We start from the raw sequence: 15,107 nt of genomic DNA, 5'->3' as shown, positions 1-15,107 counted from the left end.
GTTTCCCACCACGCCCCGGGAACAGGGCCAGGCCAGGAGCCCGGCTTCTCAGCAGGTGCACGCCCGGTCCCAGCCGTGTCCTCCACGGGGGGCCTCTGAGTCTCGGCCTCCACATGGCCCGCGGGCCGGCACCTCCGCTGCCCCAGCCCCAGCCCCGCAGCTCCTCCCCACCCTCCTCCCTGGCCCGTGCGCCTGGGGGTTCTCAAGTATGTGGAAACTGGAGAACGCTTTCAAGATGGATTTTTGTTTAATTGGAGCAGCAACCTACTTGCACTAAAATTTGTTTATCACCACATAAAAATAGACACATAAAGAAAGAGCAGAAGGAAATACAATGTCACATTAACAACCTGCTTGTCTGCGGCCGATGGGTTATTTTTCTTAATTCCTTCTACTTCTGTGACGATTTTCAACGCTAACTTTTGCAACACAAAACATTATTTATTAAAAATGGATCTTGTCTCGGAGCCAAAATGAGCTACTTAAGAGAATGGGAAGTGGGTCTTCATGAAGAGCTAGGAGACCCCGGGGACTTCTTTCCTTAAAGAGACACTTTTTAAAAACTCAAGAATAATCTGCATAGTTGAGACGTCTGCTCCTCTGGGACTGCGCCTCCTTCGTTAGTTACAGTGATTTACTGACTCACAGGAAACTTCGTCCCTGGACCAGAGTGACTCTAATTCCCAAGTATGTACTGAACGTTCACCTTGGGGCCTGGCCTTGGCCCGCCAGAGCCGCCGCGTCCCTGTCCCAGGCAGGCGCACGGCCTGACAGGGGAGGCGGGAGGCAGGCCCCTCGATCGGTCACCTGATGGATGCCAAGCCCCCCACCACCTGCCCGGCCCCCTCTGGGGGGTGCAGGCACATGCCAGCATGCCAGCCACACTCACCGCAGCCTCTGCGGCCTGCACACCTATAGCAAATGTGCAGAAGGAGGAACGCAGGAAAGGCTCGGAAAATTCAGAAAACCCTTCTGGAAAGTGGAAGGAGCCACCTGTGACAGCAGTGATGGAGGAGCATACATCTCAAGGAGGGCGTAAGAGTTGTTTTGTCCGTCCAGAATTTACACGTTGAAGTCCAAACCCACAGTATCTCAGAACGTGCCCAGAGCCTTGGAGATGGAACATCCTTGCCCCGGCCAAAGGTCCTGTTTGGGGGAAATCCTCCCACTTCGGCTGGTGGCTGACTGTGGAAGACAGCCCACCCACAGTCCCAGGAACGTGTGCTCCCGGCAAGAAGCTGCTGCTTGGGCTGGCCTCCCCAGGGAGCGTGCCGAGGGCTCGGCCCTCCTTGCATTAGCCAGGTGTGTGTGCCCGTGGGATGTGCAGGGACACCTTGGCAGAGCCTCCTCCCTGGACCTTGGTCACCAGCAAGAACTGCAGGGAGGCACGTGGGGAAGCCGCAGGTCACAGCCCCCCACTCAGTCTGGACCTGGGGCTCCACCGGGCTGTGGGCACACGTCGCCAACGCGGGATGGAGTTCTCTTCTTGCAGAAGATGCTGCTGGCCCCAAGGCCCTGATGGGGAGATGGTGACCCACAGTCCTCAGGAGAACCAGCCCAGGGCCCCACTTGGGCAGAAGACGTTTGGAGCTGCCTTGTCTGGAAAGAGTGAGGGATGGCTGACTCGTGGCCTCTTGACCACCTTTCTCTCTCCATGTCAAACACTTCCTGATGCACACAGACCTGTGTTGGGGAGCTGCGGGGAGAGACCCAAGAGCAGCCAGAGGCTCCCTCTCCTTCGGGAGCCAGGAGCGCACCATTCACCTCGGCAGGCCTGTGGGAGGGCGAGCTGATGGGCACAGGTCCCTGCTGGTCAGGTATTGCCCAGTCCTTCCGTGAGCCGGATGCTGCTCTGAGCCCTGGCACCACAGCGGTAAGCAGAGTGGACGACACTCCCTGGCCTTATGCATGAGGGATTTTTCGGAGCACCTACTAAGCGCTGGAAACTGCCAGGGGATGGGAGCGCCAAGTGACAGGGATTCTGGGTTCTAGATTCTGGTGCTGGGGCTGAGACAGAGGGGTTAGACCCGACATAGCTCCCAAGGGTGACTCCAGCTGCTGGGTTGGGCGCAGACCGGAGGTGGGGGGTAGTGGGAAAAGGCAGGGAGCCTGAGGGGTCAGCACTGGGCAACATGTCTCTAGCAGGCCCTGGGAGCTCAGGATGAATGAATGAATGAGTGAGTGAATGAATGAATGAATGAATGAATGAATGAACGGCAGCCTCAGGGCACTGGAGGCCAACATGTACCCTGGGGGGACAGGTGGGGAGGGGAGACAGTGTGGAGTCCTCTCCTCGCGGACCCTGTTGGGTGTGGTGATGGTGGCTCTAGACGCCAGATTACTTCCTGTGTCCACTGCATCAAGTGGCCACAACCTCCTCGGCTTAAAACAACACAGATTTCTTCTCTCACAGCCTGGGGCCGGAAGCCTGACAGGGCTCACGGGCTCCAGTCGAGGTGTCAGCAGAGCGCCTCCTCTGAGAGTTCCGGGGAGTGTGCGTCCCCTTGCCCTCCAGCACCCAGAGGCCGCCTACAGTCCGTGGAGGGTGGCAGGTGGCAGGTGGCCGTACATTGCTGTAACCTCTGTTTCGGGCGTCACTTCTCTGTGACCTCCCGTGTCTGCTTATGAGGACCCTCTACTTACAGTGGCCCCACCCAGGTAATCCAGGAGCATCTCTCCATGCCAGGGTGGGGCCATTAGACAGCCAGCTGCAGGCAGGACTCCAGGTGCAAGCCCCTCCCCACCCCTGGTCCCGGGGGATCCTCAGGGCAGCCCAGGGAGGCAGATGCTTTGCAGCGATGTAACTGGGGCTCAGAGAGGAAGGGGAATCTTCAGGCCACATGACCTGAACCTGGAGGCACAGGAATGACACCCTGGTCATGACGCTGGTGTCACCTGGCTGGAATAGCCCCACATCTCCACGTGGCAACCCCAGGGCCCTTTGCCTTCATGGCAAAGGTCTTCCCAGGAAAGACCACCTGGACACCACACAGGGACTCTTCATCTCTGAACCCTCGTCTTGCAAAACCACATCAACTCTGAGAAAGATGCACCCTTGATGTCATCCTCATTGGCACACAAGAAATGCGGGCCCCTGATGTCAGGAACTGAGTGCCTTCCCAGCTCCCAGTGGGTGCCCTGGGGAACCCCGCGGGGAGGACAAGTTTAACAACGCCGCCTCGCCTGGGGACCGCGGCCACGTCTCCGGGTGAGCCCATCTGCCGGGCAGAGAAGAACCAGAAGCCAGAGGAGATGTGCAGCCTTGTTTATGCTCATGTTTGCGATCGAGAATGCTCACTTCCTAGGCCCCACTGTGCATACGGCTGTTCCTTTAAGAAGAAAAAGGAAGTGTGGTCCTGGCACAGTTAACCAGAGCAATAAAAAATAAATCTTGGTAATTGTTGTGGAGACAGAAAGCAACACAAACCGGACCTAAGAACATTGTAGGAAAATGTCAGTGTTGGGGGGCCGGCCGCTAGCCCTGCGATCCCCCGCCTCCCCGGAGTGGCCCCTGGAAGGGGCCCAGCACATTTGACTTTCTGCATTCCTCCTTCTGGGGTTTCTTGGAATGTCAGACTACTGCATTTTGCTGGTTTGATTTTTTTTTTCCTTTTTCCTGAAAAGGACGGGTGGTTTCAAAGATGGTGGTGGAGAGAGCCTCACGGTGGAGCCTGGAGGAGGACAGGGGCCGCGCTGGCCCCCCGCGGGTGCACCGGCTAGGAAGTGCCCCTGAAACAGCTAGCAACCCCCACACACACCCGTGGGGTGTCCAGCACCACATCTGCGACACAGAAATAAAATGGGATATTTCTACATTCCAGGGCTGATGGACCTCTGCTCCCAGAAATAACAGCAGTCCTCCCTCTTTGTGTCACCCGCCAGAGCAAAACAACTTTGGTAGCTGTAAGGTGTCCAGAAGGACCCGGCATTGGGAACAGGAGGACAGAGCCAGAGGTGACGTTCATGGGGTGCTTTCTGGGTGCCGATGCCCCATGCAGCTCTGACTGGCTGGAGATGGTCCCCATTCACGCCAGGGGCCCCTGATGGAAGCTCTCCTTTCAGAAGGCTCTGGATGGGATGATCGAGTGCCTGGGAGGCCGAGGCTGACGGAGTCTGGTGCTGTTGCCATGGACCACCACCTCCTAACGTGGCCAACAGTCGTGGGATTGATGCCGACACGCCGCAGAGCATGGACACAGCCGCTCGGTGGGAGTTTCCAGTATCTGCCATGATAATAATAAATCAGACTTCTGGTGGGTGAACCTGATTTCTGTCCTGAACATTCAGCAGGGATTTAAGTTAAGACCCAAAGATAAGCTGTTTGCTTAAAGAGGCCCCATCGTTTCCCCATCAGCACCTTAGGCTCAACCGTGGGGTGCCTCTCCCTGCCTCTGCCCACACCTCCCCAGCTGTCCCAGCTCTGTGCTGGGTTTAGAATTCCAGGTTTATCCAGTGAAGGTTAACTGCCTCCCAGGTGCTGGAGTGGTGAGCAGGAACCAGCTCTCCTGAGATCTCCCCAGGGAGACTGATGTCCCTTCTCCTTCCATCTGAAAATACATTCCAAGACCCTTTCGCCTTTCCGCCGGCTCTAGTTATCAAGGCTGGAGGGGATGCGCTGGGCTTCCCCCAGTAAATTAGAAATTTGGACACTACATGAACGGAGGGGGGAGCCAGCCTTCTGGCTTGAGCTCTGAAGCAAGACCCGTTAACTGTCTGGGAACGACACGTGGTCGGGGATTAGCGGGTTTACAGACTCTAAACAATGTAAGGGTGAGCAAGGAGAGCTCCAGCCACCCTGATGGGGTGAGAAGGCCAGTGGGCATGGGGGTGCAGGCGCACCTGGCTCCTCTGCCTACCTGCTGTGCAACCGTGGGTGGAGGCTCGGCCTCTGGTGCCTCCTCTGCACAGTGGGGTTGTGCAATTCATTATTGTCCAGGTGGGCATCAGTATTTTCATTTTATCATCCAGAGTTCAGAGAAGGAAAGTGATCTATCCAAGGTCACACAGCTTGGACATGAAGGAAATCGGGACAGGAACACAGGGCTCTTGTCTGCACTAAATGACCCTCTTCCTCTACATTAGACGAGAAGGTGACTCTTACCCGTATGACGCAGGAATGCGAGATCAGAACCAGTCCCAAGAATGAGCCAGAAAACCGAGCAACGCAACCCCTCCCTAACTACGGAGCTCAGATTCCACAAGGCTGCAGATTCCCAAAACGTCCACCCTGTGTCCATGGACGTGCATGGTTTCCGGTGGCTGTCAGGATAGATGCAGACACCCTGGACCACACCAGCACAGCTGTTTGATGGTATTCCCAGCACAGTTGGGAAAAGGAATTAGCACAAACCTCAAGAGAGAGCCTGTTCTCATGAAATCCACAGCCTGGCGGGGCGGCTGAGAGCGGGAGCGCAGCTCAGTCTGGTTTCACATTCTCTTATCTGCTGGTTTGCTTGGCTCCGTCTGTAGCTCGTCCTCGGCCCCACGAGGGAGGGTCTGGCACAAGATGGGGACAATAAACCCGGATTGGAACAAAAGCTGAACAACACGTCTCTACCTAAAACCCATCATCACAGCCCCCTGACCCCTGCTTTGGGGGTCACAACAAGGCAGTTCACTAGAGGAGTGCGGCCACTGGGGGTCCCCTTCCTCTAAGAGCTGTCTGCTGCCACCTGGGGAGTCTTCTCTCAATGCCGTCAGGTTGGAATGGTTTCCTGTCGTTTCCAAGCACCCCCGAATCTGAGCAGTGAGAACTTTTTCTTGGCACACAGCAATCCCAGCAGCTCACTGCCGACCCTGTGGCATTCATGCTGCCATCCACCAGGGAGCGCGTCCCAGGCTCTGGGCTGGGGCTTCCTCCAGAGGGATCCAGACCTCAGGCACATCTGTAAGCAACGTGTGAAGACCACACGTGCCAAAGAGGTGCCCACACCAGCAGACGTACATACTCCCTCGCAGACATGCCCCCCATCCTATGGATTTAATCTTTTAAACAGTAAAATATGAACATTAACTTAGTTCCAAAAATCAAAACAATTTCAAAAATGTACACTTGGATGGTTCACTCCATCCCTATCCATTCTCTCACTCCCACACCCTGGAGGGAATCAACCTCCTTAGTTATTTCTGGTCTGTCCTTCCTGTATTTTGGGAGGGGGAAGAAATATTATATATATAATAATGTATGTATACACACACATGCACATGCATGCATCTATATATGTGTATAAGAAATATACGCATGCATAATAAATATATATTAGGTGCAAAATATAGTGTGTTGTACATTCCGTTTTGCACTTCGGTGACTCCCCCCCTTAATGCTCTACCCTGGATATTGCCACACATAAGTTCATATCCGACTTTCTTATTCCTTTTTACAGCTGCGCAGTGCTTCACCACGTGAAGGTACCATAGGTCATTCCAACAGATCTCCTACATGTGGGCATTCTGGTAATTTCCAAATATCATCATTTGCAATTATGTGTAGAGTTAGAAAGAATGCCATGTCATTGTGTACTCTGTCAAAGAGAGCGTTTGGTATGTGGTACAAACTTGCATGTTTTGCGCTGTTGAACATTGCACGTGTAAGGCCATAAACTCAGACCAGGATGCTTCGGCTGCGGCTCTGCCACCTGACTTATTTTTATAAAAGCCCGGACCTGTCTGTGCCTTGTTTGTGAATGGGGATGAAATATAGTCCTCTTTCTAGGGGTCCCTGTGGGAATAAAATGAGCTAAAGTGTGAAAATGCCCAGAACATGGGCAGCCCGGGTGGCTCAGTGGTTTAGCGCTGCCTTCAGTCCAGGGCATGATCCTGGAGACCCAGGATCAAGTCCGCCAGGCTCCCTGCATGGAGCCTGCTTCTCCCTGTGCCTGTGTCTCTGCCCCGCTCCCCCTCCCTCTGTCTTTCATGAATTAATAAATAAAATCTTAAAAAAAGGGAACCCTGGGTGGCGCAGCGGTTTAGTGCCTGCCTTTGGCCCAGAGCACGATCCTGGAGACCCGGGATCGAATCCCACGTCGGGCTCCCGGTGCATGGAGCCTGCTTCTCCCTCTGCCTGTGTCTCTGCCTCTCTCTCTCTCTCTCTCTGTGTGTGACTATCATAAATAAATAAAAAATTTAAAAAAATTTTTTTTAAATCTTAAAAATAAAACTAGAGAAAAAAAAAAAAAGAAAATGCCCAGAACAGTGCCTGACATGTGGGAAACACTCAGAAGTATCTGCTGTGTGCGCCTGTACCGGACAGTGTCAGGTCCACCCAGGCTGGGAGGCACGCAACAACAGACTCTCAAAAAAAGAGAAAAGGCCCGAATTGTAGCAATTGCCAATTTCCATGGTGTAAATATTCCCACATGTTTGATTTCAAGCTAAGCCCATGGCCGTCACTCAGCATGGAGTTGGGAAGCACAGCGCCTGCGGTTTCGATCCCTGGCGAGCTGGCTCTGGCACAACACAGTGCCCTCCGGCCCCCTGCCCGCTGTGCACCCCCTGGCTGCCGGGCCACCAACGCTGGCAGCTAAGGCTGTGCGTGGGCCTCACCCTCGCCTGGCTCCCCTCCTTTCTCACACTTCCGCCTCCCTCCTCCCCTGTCCTCCCTGAGAACTTCCCCAATACATCCCTTCACGCTAATCTCATCCCAGCGTCTGCTCCCAGGGTACCCACCCGAAACTGCATCTCAAGATCTTATTTTCTCTGAAAAGCCTAAAGTTCGGGACATATTCCTTCATAAGACTCCACAGGTTTACAGGTCCCCTTTCTTATTAACCCGGCTGTAACCTTGTCTGGGGTTGCGTCTACATCCAAGCCCCAAGGTGTGTCTGTCCGTGGGTCCTGACTCACGGAGCCAGGCCCTCTCCACTGACTCAGCAACGCCATTTCCTGCCCACAACCTTCAAGAACTCTTGCACTTTTGACACAATGGAGACCAGCCCACCCCTGATTCACCAGCTCCGTTTTCTGTCACATCCTGTACTTTCCCCGAGGATTTTTCTGTTCTCCTTCTGACCAGGGCCAGCGCCAACCAGCCCACAGCACCAGAGAACAGAAATGTGGCCAGGCCGACTTCAGCATGGTCCAGAAAAATAAAGAGGCAATCGTAGAAGGTCCGGAGGCCCTTGGCCCTTCCCTTGTTGGAATCAAATTTGCTGTGTTGAAATGTGCACGGTCTCTGTGCTCCCCTCCTGATCGCCCCCAAAAAGGCCACAGTGGGCGGCGGTGGGGGGGGGAGGCGGTGACCAGATGGCGTTCCATGTGGTAGAAACGTGAAAGGATCGCCCGCCAGCGAGTGTAATCATTCTGGAAACAGTTCAGAATATTCATGTGTTCTGTACTTCTTCCCCAAGTAAATAAGGTGGAAAAGCATGAGAAGAGTCAAAGGTTCCTACAGGAATCCAGACCACAGGGGGAAACAGTGAGCCGACGTGGCTCTGCCGGACCAACAGCTTGTCCACGGGCCTCGCGTGGACACCCCTTCAGAGAAGACGCCGGAGTGCCTGGGGCCACCTTCCATAGTGAACACAATGAGGGGCTGCCCCCGAAGCGACCACCCTCAAACTCCAGAGGAAACACCTAAGTCAACAAAGGAATAACAAGACCCCAGGCGGCAGCACTCTCTGGGAGAACTTTCCCAGGAGCTGGGCTGAGCTGCCCTGTGGCCATCCATGGACACCGGTCCTCTGCTCCACCTTGGGATCACCCCATGAATTCCTGACGGATCAGCTGCGGGCTGTGCTCTGGGGTAAAATTCGGTCATTGCTATTGCTTCTTACAGAGCTTGCGGTAGCTTATTTTAACATCTAGGCCTAGGCAGCATTTCCACGCCAGTCGAGGAGTCAGGAGTCAGCATCCTGTCCAGCGGCAGACGGGAGCCGCGGTGTAGACAGCATTGACCACCCGGAACCATGGTAACCGGAATACTTTGAACCAGAATTCTAAACTTCAATCGATTGTCTCCTATCAGGTAACTTTTCAACAAAACCAACAAGCAGAAAAAGAATAGGAAACAGCAAGATGTTTTAAAATATCGTGCCTACCTAACAAAAGGCAAACTATCCCAGAACACATGTGTCAAGTTCCTCCTCCCTCACTCACCGGAGATGCTTACATTCAAGTGGGTAGAACAGGGATATATTCTCAGTGTTGAGAATCTTCCAGACCTATGAATGAAGTGCAGGGATTAAGAGCACATGCTTTGGACTCAAAGTCCTCATTCTGCTACTTACGGGACATGGGACACATGGGGAGTGCGTGCGCCTCTCTCAGTGTCGGTTGCGGACCTGGCAGGTGTGCAGAGATGATGGCACACGAGGCATCGAAAGGTGCTCGCCGAGCTGTCATCTGCCTGCAGAGCACTCGGTATGGGGGCTGCTCTTGTTTCCTTAACTTGCCCCCTATTGGAAATAGATTAGTTATTGAAAACACTGGGCTTGTGTTCCCAAAGCCCTGTAATAAAGCAAAATAATTCTACACGATGCACACAAGCTCACGCACACATGCGCACGTGCACACACACGTCTTTAGAAGGCCAATTTTGTCCAGACCACATTTTAAGGGCCTGTGTGATTTGGGCAAGGATTCTCACTGCTGCTTTCCCAGCAAATAAAGTTGTCCGAATCTGTTTACTCTCAAATTTATATAAAGAGCTTCATTAGCAGCAGTGTGGATTGAATGGCCGCCACATGGCACAGACACAGTCTGAGAATGTTGGTTTCCCCAGTTTTGCAGAGTGATTTGTTTTTAATGAATTATGCACAGTGATCATAAGCTCTGCTCAAAGCCTCATTTACTCTGGAAATTCCTGAAATGGCTATTCATTTTTCCAAGTTCTTTTTTTTTTTTCCCTTGAAAGTTCACAAACACCCTCTGAAAAAGAAAAGCATTAACATACATACTTTTGTAGATTAGGACACACAGATGATTTGATAGAAAGCAGGTTCGGGGTGAAATATTCAGGATAATGAATCAGCTCTCTGGCTTTCTTTTTTTAATCTGTGGAAACCCTGACAGCAAAGAAACGTTGATTAAATAAATTCACAGTAGATTCACGAGTGCTCAAGGACAAGGGTCTGAGACTTCTCTGGATTAACTCACAGTGCCGAGACCATGGCAGAGCTCAATAGAGCTGTGCAAACGAATTAATAAAATCACACTTCCAAGCAAGCTCTTCAGGAAGTCAAGTAAGGAGCTGACCCTTCCTCCGGGCATCACGCCCGTGGAGCCTGCCTGTCTGAACAGTGCGACGCACTCTGAGACTGTCCGCCTGAGAAAGACCGTCTTCCTTTCTGTGGACCAGACAACGGCAGGATTTCTGGATTATGTCTTCCGCAGGTTGCAGCGAGGAGACACCACATTAAGTGTGTAGACAGGGTGGGTTCAGGGCTAACCAGCATCCACAGAGAAGATGAGAAAAACAGCCCAAATGCCAGGTCCACCTCTGCCTCAAAGACCACAGGCACAGACCGAACCCCAAGGGGTGAGCACTCGGCTGGAAAATAAGAACAACACGGGCCCAATCATTCCATCGATGAAGATTGCTGAACAGCCACCACCGTGCGGCTTTGAGACGGGGCACCAGATGAAGCCCAGGATGAAAGCTGACTCACCCGGGGCGGCTGGACCTTCATCTGGCTAGTTGGGAACACATTCCCTATCCAAGGCTGCTTCTGTTCCTCCACGGCAGGGTTTTCTGACCGACCTTCTCCAAGAAGATGCTTGAACACTTCCCTCTGCCCGACATCAACCAGTGGAGGTTGACAGCTCTAGGACACCATTTAGGCCACGGGTGTCTGAATCACCATGAGGGCACAGCCTTCTTCTGGGGCCCCCTCCCCCCCAAAACACAAATGCACACAGACACCACCTTTGGCACACAGCCTTCGGGGGACTCGTGGATCTTCGGGGGACTCGTGGATCCTCCCCACCCCAAGCTTACCCTTGCACCACCCTCCCCCCTCTCCTGACACACAGGATGAGTCTCTGAATTCAGGAGAAAGGATATTGCTTTTTAAGGCAGTTCGGTGAGACTCAGAGTCAGTTTTGTTGTCTCCTAGAGTTGATGAAGAGCCAGTGAATAAATCCTCCGCCGGGGAGGCATCCTGATGTTCACACCAAAACCAGCCTGGCAGCTCAGCGGGCCCCGTCAAACCGACGAGGTGGCTTCGGCTTCTCAGGGCTGGCAGCAGTGAGGCAGTGTGTGCAGAGCTGGGGGCATGGGCCTGAGCATGAAGCCAGCGTGGGTGTCCCGGGAGAGTGACGTTGCCTCTGGGTTTCTCACCTGTAACATGGGGTCTTTCACCTGTAACATGGGGTGATGGTTACAGCTTCCACCTTGTAGGGCTCCTGGGGGATGGTGTGAGTTGATACTTGCCCACAGTGTGGACATCACCCAACAGGGCCCCATGAAGGCCAGTGGGTGAGAGCTGGCTCAGGCTCTCCTGGTGTGACCTGGGGGCCCTTGGGCAAATCATCCACACTCTGAACAGGAACTGGCTGTTTTCATAAAGTGGCCATACAAAGCCTCCCTCTGATGGTGGGAGATCAGACGAAGCACTGTGGCTCTCTGGAGGGCCCATGGGATCTCTTCTCTGGCTGCCAGCACCCTAGCCCTCACCACCCCCTCGCCCTCGGATTCGACACCTGCCCTCGAGCCACCCCCCAGCCTTCAGCCAATCTCCTGCCCAGCTGCTCCCCTGCTGCCGCCTGTTCTCCACCCAGCAAAGCAGCGAGGGTCTCTACAGTCCTCCCAGGTTCCTGCGCAGAACCAGATGGTTCTCGATCCTTCTTAATGAGAAGTGAGACGTGCACCACTGCCCACGAAGTGCGAGTGGGCTCTCCCCTATGGCCTGTCCAGCCTCCTCCACCCTTGCTCCTCAACCACACCAGGCTGCTTCCTGCCTCTGCCCAGAACCTTCTTCACCTGGCCACACCTTCTCGTCTGCACTTCTCCACCTGAGCCTGGGCGTCTGCGGAGCAGCCGCCTCTGCGCTCAGGAACCTCCCTTCCACAGCTCTCATGACATCCCCTGACTTCCTCGTGTGTGTCTAGCCACAACTCGCCCAAACCCTGAGAGGGACAGATGCCAGACAGGAAGCCCCCAAGCGGATGCCAGCCCATGCCAGCACACAGCAGGTGCTCAATACGCACAGCTAAGTGGGCAGGCGTGCAGATGGAGGGAGGGAAGCAGGGCGGTGGGTATTAAGAAGTAAATGAAGGTGCCAGCGCACAGTACGTGGCCCACAGAGGGAGCTCCGGAAGTGCCGGCTCTGTCATTCTGCAAATTCCCCTCCTGTGGACCCCAGTCGCTGAGAGGGAGAACCGTAAGCCTCATTTTCTGTCTCAGACTGTTTGTTGACCTGTTTCCCAAGTGCCTAGGACACATAGTAGGTACTCCCCAGATCTAGTGGCATCAACTGAATCTCATGTGCTTGGCACCATACCCAGTCAATGCAATGCATACTACCCGTCTGTAAATTGGAAAGTCGGGTGTATTTAAAATAAGCACCCAAATGAGTTATGTTCTAGGTAGTGTTTCTCAAAGTGCGGTCCACCGACGTATGCGGTCCTGAGACTAAAGCACAATGGAGACTCAAGGAAAAGCACAGGTGCAGTTGTCTAAGTTATGAGCTGAATAAGCCTTTTCTTTTTTCGTGGAATACCACAACAGACGGTCGTTATTCAGACTTGCATGACCAGCAAGCATCTTCCTGAAATGAACAAAGTGAGCCTGCCGTAACTTCAAGGAAAACAACCTGACACTTTGCTGCCAACGACGACATGTGAACTTTCAGGTAAAAATTAGAGTTTTGGAAACTGTGTATTCACCACTGCAAGGTTGACAGCTTCCTAATTCTTAAAGACTTTTCTTGTGATATTGGTGGTGATGTTAATCGACGTGATGTTTAAAATACCGTATCAGCAAAGGCATCCACATTTGGAACATCCGAATTTTCTAAGTAACCAGCAGGTGATGTTATGAAATTATCTATGGATAAGCAGTGCACTCAGGGTGCCAGACACACCAAAGGACTCTATCGTCGCAGAGAATGCACGGTTGTTCCGTATGATTTTGGATTCAGTATCGTAGCTAAGCTTCGAGACACTGCCACTGGTTGAATTTTGGGATAGTATCAAAGAGGCAAAGCTACAATGATCTGGAAACACTTATCCAGGTGCTCCTCTGTTCTCTAACTCCATATGCATCTGAGGAGAGCTGACCTTCTTCCTACACTTCAGTCAAAATATGGCGAGAGATGGACGTCAGAAGCAGACATAAGAGCTGAGCCCGTCTTCTATTATACAAGCCATTAAAGAGATTTGCTAAAGTGTAAAATAATGCCTCTCTTCTTACTGATTTTCTTCTTTTGGAACATACTATTATTTTTCCTTTACAAATGGAGTATTTATGGGCGCCTGTCTGGTTCATTCAGAAGAGCATGTGACTCTTGATCTTGGGGTCATGAGTTCAAGTCCCACACTGGGTGTAAAGACTACTTAAATAAATAAAACTTTTTAAAGGATTTTATTTATTTATTCATGAGACACACATACAGAGAGGCAGAGACATAGGCAGAGGGAGAAGGAGGTTCCATGCAGGGAGCCTGATCCAGGACTCTATCCCAGGACCCCAGGATCATACCCTGAGCCAAAGCCAGACACTCTACCGCTGAGCCACCCAGGTGCCCCAATAAATAAAACTTAAAAAAAATTTTTTTAAGTGAATTACTTAGGTTATGGGTTTATTATTGTCATTTTTGAATACATTAATACTCTAGATCTTTCTCAGTTTGAAACTCTAATACATCGGATGCTAATAGATATAACCCACCCAGACCAAACTCTGGGGCTCTTGGTAACTTTTAAGGTTATAAGGGGGTTCTGAGACCAAAAACCTTGAGAACCATCATTCATACAATGTACTTCCTGAAAATCCCCCCCACCCAAGCTAAACGCCATCTAGGAATGGCTTTCAAGAAAACTGGATGAGTTGTGGTGCGTGATCACTTAGCCTCTGAGCTCCTAGGGGACAAGCCATCTCGGACAGCTCTTGCTCCGTGGATCTCTTCCCAAGCATTTCACAAACTTTTTGAAATTTTTTGCAGAGGTTTTGGACTGATAAAAAGGCCCAAGATCAAATAGGCCCGTTCTTTAGATGGGGGAAAAGAGAGGCCGAGATCACACCAGAGAGCAGACCTGGGGTACGGCTACCCTGTCGCTGGGGGCAGAAGCAGAACCCAGCTCCCCAAGCTTCCAGAAGCCTCGGAGCGGGAGCATGGTGCAAGACCAGGCCTTTCTCATGACACATCCACGGTTTGGCCTGCGGTCTCGCTGCAGTCATCCTGGGAATAGCTCGTAGTACTCTGGCCCCTGTTCATTTCCGTCACCGCTGAAAGCAGGAATTATCCAAGTGGGTGGAAAAAGAAAATGAGGGGCAATTTAAGAAACACGACATCAGAGGTACACAAGGGCCTGCCCTCCTCCCAGTCACTTCTCCGCAAATTTGTTTCCAGCACTGCTGTTGCTCATCCGAGGAGTGAGTGTCACCGCGGCCTGAACTGGTCGGTCGTGGGGCAATTTAAAGGGACAGGCGGGGCCCCTTCACCGCATGTCTGCGAGCGAGCTCTGGCCTCCCCGGCCTCCCGGAGCCGACCCACCCCGTACAGCCCCAGCTCCATTTCCCACACACGGCTCTGCAAAATGACTCCCGACACCAGACCACAAGGGGCATTTTATCTCAGCTGTCAGCCTGAAATACATTCAGAACTCACAGCAATTATGGAAACATTTGGGTCTCCTGAACTTTTCTCTGCTGGATTTCTCTCCCAAATAAAATGAAATGAAGCTTAGTTCTTTGGGGATTAATATAAACAAAGATCGTAAAGGCATCCAGGGAGCCGGCATGGGGGGGATCGCAGGCTGAGAATGGGCACTCCGCTTGCCCTTAGCACAGGAGCATCCCATCCGAGAACACAGGGCTTGCAGGGAGGGCCTCACCATGAATACGGTTAATTCTTTTAATTAGAGCCCGGGAAAATGTTGTTTCAGCTACCCCCCACCTCATGCTGTCAATCCACATCTCGAAGGTCCTGAATAGTATCAAATGCAAATAT

General features: G+C 52.5%; 1 long non-coding RNA gene across 2 annotated transcripts; it reads right to left on the bottom strand.

Moving 5' to 3' along the window:
- Positions 1–3,251: 3,251 nt before the first annotated feature.
- Positions 3,252–13,325, bottom strand: LOC140630016 (uncharacterized). 2 transcript variants are annotated; one of them, XR_012027823.1, is made up of 3 exons: positions 7,937–13,325; positions 5,351–5,496; positions 3,252–4,223 (listed from the first exon to the last, which is right to left on the bottom strand). It is a non-coding gene; the product is annotated as an uncharacterized lncRNA (long non-coding RNA). The 2 variants fall into 2 exon arrangements; XR_012027822.1 differs by having other exon boundaries at positions 7,948–13,325.
- Between the last annotated feature and the right edge of the window lie 1,782 nt (positions 13,326–15,107).

The sequence above is a fragment of the Canis lupus genome, chromosome 3, assembly GCF_048164855.1.
Source record: "Canis lupus baileyi chromosome 3, mCanLup2.hap1, whole genome shotgun sequence".
NCBI lineage: Eukaryota > Metazoa > Chordata > Mammalia > Carnivora > Canidae > Canis > Canis lupus.
This window is presented reverse-complemented; position numbering and strand designations above follow the sequence as displayed.